The 5274-nt window shown below is 42.9% G+C and overlaps 1 pseudogene; it reads right to left on the reverse strand.

The window, feature by feature from the left end:
* LOC135552219 (tetraspanin-18B-like) overlaps positions 1–2800 on the reverse strand; it is a 6778-nt pseudogene extending 3978 nt beyond the window's left edge.
* Positions 2801–5274: the final 2474 nt, after the last annotated feature.

The raw sequence follows: 5274 nt of genomic DNA on the forward strand, positions 1-5274 counted from the left end.
TGCTTCCCCTCAGACACTCGTCCCTGCTGAGGTCATCCACCGCATCTCCAGGGTGACCGTTGCCCTGGCAACACACCCCAGGAACCATCTTGTCTGGGCTGAGGAGCCTGAACAGGCTCTCCTCAAAGTCATCCGGGCTGTTCACCCCACAGCAGTCAAACTATACAGAGAGAGACATGGTAGATTAGTACTGTATAGTGATGTTCTATACAGACAGAGAGACATGGTAGATTAGTACTGTATACAGACAGAGAGACATGGTAGATTAGTACTGTATACAGACAGAGAGACATGGTAGATTAGTACTGTATAGTGATGTTCTATACAGACAGAGAGACATGGTAGATTAGTACTGTATAGTGATGTTTTATACAGACAGAGAGACATGGTAGATTAGTACTGTATACAGACAGAGAGACATGGTAGATTAGTACTGTATAGTGATGTTCTGCAGACAGAGAGACATGGTAGATTAGTACTGTATACAGACAGAGAGACATGGTAGATTAGTACTGTATACAGACAGAGAGACATGGTAGATTAGTACTGTATACAGACAGAGAGACATGGTAGATTAGTACTGTATACAGACAGAGAGACATGGTAGATTAGTACTGTGTAGTGATGTTTTATACAGACAGAAATGAGGGTGATACTAATAATGGACAGAGTGGACTGTCTCTGGGCCGTCTGAACCCTGACCCTGACCGGACCCTGACCCTGACCGGACCCTGACCGGACCCTGACCGGACCCTGACCGGCCCCTGACCCTGACCGGGCCGGACCCCTGACAGGACCCCTGACCCTGACCGGACCCTGTCCCTGTCCGGACCCTGGCCCTGTCCGGACCCTGACCGGACCCTGACCCGGACCCTGAACGGACCCTGACCCTGACGGGACCCTGACCCTGTCCGGACCCTGACGGGACCCTGACCCGGACCCTGACCGGCCCCTGACCGGACCCTGACACTGTCCCTGTCCGGACCCTGACCCTGTCCGGACCCTGACCCTGACGGGACCCTGACCCGGACCCTGACCGGACCCTAACCTGACGGGACCCTGACCCGGACCCTGACCGGACCCTGACCTGAACGGACCCTGACAGGACCCTGACCCTGACCGACCCTAACCCTGACGGGACCCCTGACCCTGGACGTGGACCCCTGACCCTGACCGACCCTGACCCTGACCGGACCCTGACCGGCCCCTGACCCTGACCGGACCCTGACCGGACCCTGACAGACCCTGACCGGACCCTGTCCGGACCCTGACCCTGTCCGGACCCTGGACCCTGACGGGACCCTGACCCGGACCCTGAACGGACCCTGACCCTGACCCGGACCGGACCCTGACCGGACCCTGACCCTGACCGACCTGACCCTGTCCCTGTCCGGACCCTGACCCTGTCCGGACCCTGACCCTGACGGGACCCTGACCCGGACCCTGACCGGACCCTGACCCTGACCGGACCCTGACCCTGTCCCTGTCCGGACCCTGACCCTGTCCGGACCCTGACCCTGACGGGACCCTGACCCGGACCCCCTGACCGGACCCTAACCCTGACGGGACCCTGACCCGGACCGACCCTGACCCTGACGGACCCTGAACCGGACCCTGACCGGACCCTGACCGGACTAACCCTGACGGGACCCTGACCCGGACCGGACCCTGACCCTGACCGGACCCTGAACGGACCCTGACAGGACCCTGAACCGGACCCTGACGGACCCTAACCCTGACGGGACCCTGACCCGGACCCTGACCGGACCCTGACCGGACTCTTACGGTGGTCATGAGGCGTTCCACGTGGAGGTGAAGGCGTCCGTGTTGTTGTGTCCCTGGTAGTGTCTCTTCAGATCTCCGGTAAACTTCTCTCTGGTGAGCTGCACAATAAAGAGAATCGTGTCTTTAGATTCTACCGAACAGTTTACAACGTCCTTTAAAACCCACGTCGACCTCTCGCGGTCCCGATAACCTTTTGGCCAGAATTTGGAAGTGAGAATCGTTACCAGGTGCTTTACGGTGAGTTCGTTTGCTTGGACAACCCCATTACCGTAGCAACGCCACGGGTGGATCTGTTCCCTGTTGTAGCTGATTCCTCGAAGCACTTTCAGTTACAAGTCTCCACGGCAGGCTTGTTTTGACAACCCCTATAAAAGGCATCCCTCACAGTCGTCGTTACACTATCAGACTGATGCCCTGATAGTGGCACACCCTGTCCTAATATGGATGCGTAACATCCTGATGATGTTACCGGATTCCAATCAGACAGAGAAACAGAGAAACACTCACATGCTCCCGGAATACGAAGGCCAAGATGGCTGCTGCTAACTCTGCCAGGAAGATGACCAGGATGAGCAGGAAGAACTGAGGAGAGGGAGAGAAGAGGGACAATCAGAATAGTGACTCCATTCACTAAACACTTTAGGTAAAAATGGCTGCTAACTCTGGGACCTCATAAATAAAACTCAATATACAGACAGAGATCGGATCCCCCGAGCTGACAAGGTACAAATCTGTCGTTCTGCCCCTGAACGAGGCAGTTAACCCACGCGTTCAACGGTAGGCCATCATTGTAAAATAAGAATGTGTTCTTAGCTGACTTGCCAAGTTAAACAAAGGTAAAATAAAATAAAAATAATAAATAAGGCAAAGTCTCTTCCGTTTCAGTGACCAATAATTAACACAACATCATTTAGTCCACTAGGGGGCACTATTTCTCATATCGTTGTACTTCCTGAATAACCCCAGCGTTTTTACAGCATCAAGGTACCAGCTGAGACATCTTATAGCCAACCATAATGATTAGTGTAGACGGGGTGAAGGTTCAGGAGGGAAATTGTTGTCACCTGATTGGTTTTCACACAGTTTTATCAGCGATATCCAATTACCAGCACTGCTTTCTGTAATTTGACATGTTGACAAGCCAAGAGCGCTAAACCCAACATAATGTAGAGTAGATAAACATAATGTAGAGTAGATAACTAACCAAACATAATGTAGAGTAGATAATAACCAAACATAATGTAGAGTAGATAACTAAACAAACATAATGTAGAGTAGATAACTAACCCAAACCATAATGTAGAGTAGATAACTAACCAAACATAATGTAGAGTAGATAACTAACCAAATATAATGTAGAGTAGATAACTAACCAAACATAATGTAGAGTAGATAACTAACCAAACATAATGTAAGAGTAGATAACTAACCAAACATAATGTAGAGTAGATAACTAACCAAACATAATGTAGAGTAGATAACTAACCAAACATAATGTAGAGTAGTGAATAACTAACCAAACATAATAATGTAGAGTAGATAACTAACCAACCATAATGTAGAGTAGATAACTAACCAAACTAAACCAAACATAATGTAGAGTAGATAACTAACCAAACATAATGTAGAGTAGATAACTAACCAAACATAATGTAGAGTAGATAACTAACCAACCATAATGTAGAGTAGATAACTAACCAAACATAATGTAGAGTAGATAACGAACCAAACATAATGTAGAGTAGATAACTAACCAAACATAATGTAGAGTAGATAACTAACCAAACATAATGTAGAGTAGATAACGAACCAAACATAATGTAGAGTAGATAACTAACCAAACATAATGTAGAGTAGATAACTAACCAAACATAATGTAGAGTAGATAACTAACCAAACATAATGTAGAGTAGATAACTAACCAAACATAATGTAGAGTAGATAGTAATAACTAACCAAACATAATGTAGAGTAGATAACTAACCAAACATAATGTAGAGTAGATAACTAACCAAACATAATGTAGAGTAGATAACTAACCAAACATAATGTAGAGTAGATAACTAACCAAACATAACGTAGAGTAGATAACTAACCAAACATAACGTAGAGTAGATAACTAACCAAACATAACCAAACATAATGTAGAGTAGATAACTAACCAAACATAATGTAGAGTAGATAACTAACCAAACATAATGTAGAGTAGATAACTAACCAAACATAATGTAGAGTAGATAACTAACCAAACATAATGTAGAGTAGATAACTAACCAAACATAATGTAGAGTAGATAACTAACCAAACATAATGTAGAGTAGATAACTAACCAAACATAACATAATGTAGAGTAGATAACTAACCAAACATAATGTAGAGTAGATAACTAACCAAACATAATGTAGAGTAGATAACTAACCAAACAAACGTAGAGTAGATAACTAACCAAACATTATGTAAGTAGATAACTAATGTAGAGTAGATAACTAACCAAACATTATGTAGAGTAGATAATTCAACCAAACATTATGTAGAGTAGATAACTAACCAAACATTATGTAGAGTAGATAACTAACCAAACATTATGTAGAGTAGATAACTAACCAAACATTATGTAGAGTAGATAACTAACCAAACATAATGTAGAGTAGATAACTAACCAAACATAATGTAGAGTAGATAACTAACCAAACATAATGTAGAGTAGATAACTAACCAAACATAATGTAGATGTAGAGTAATCTTAAACATTATGTAAGTAGATAACTAACCAAACAATGTAGAGTAGATAATAACCAAACATAACGTAGAGTAGATAACTAACCAAACATTATGTAGAGTAGATAACTAACCAAACATAATGTAGAGTAGATAACTAACCAAACATAACGTAGAGTAGATAACTAACCAAACATAACGTAGAGTAGATAACTAACCAAACATAATGTAGAGTAGATAACTAACCAAACATAACCAAATGTAGAGTAGATAACTAACCAAACATAATGTAGAGTAGATAACTAACCAAACAAACGTGAGTAGATAATAACCAAACAATGTAGAGTAGATAACTAACCAAACATAATGTAGAGTAGATAACTAACCAAACATAATGTAGAGTAGATAACTAACCAAACATTATGTAGAGTAGATAATAACGTAAGTAGATAATAACAAACAAAATAAGAGTAGATAACTAACCAAACATTATGTAGAGTAGATAACTAACCAAACATTATGTAGAGTAGATAACTAACCAAACATAATGTAGAGTAGATAACTAACCAAACATAACATAGAGTAGATAACTAACCAAACATAATGTAGAGTAGATAACTAACCAAACATTATGTAGAGTAGATAACTAACCAAACATAATGTAGAGTAGATAACTAACCAAACATAACGTAGAGTAGATAACTAACCAAACATTATGTAGAGTAGATAACTAACCAAACATTATGTAGAGTAGATAACTAACCAAACATA

Source organism: Oncorhynchus masou, chromosome 2, assembly GCF_036934945.1.
Source record: "Oncorhynchus masou masou isolate Uvic2021 chromosome 2, UVic_Omas_1.1, whole genome shotgun sequence".
Taxonomy (NCBI): domain Eukaryota; kingdom Metazoa; phylum Chordata; class Actinopteri; order Salmoniformes; family Salmonidae; genus Oncorhynchus; species Oncorhynchus masou.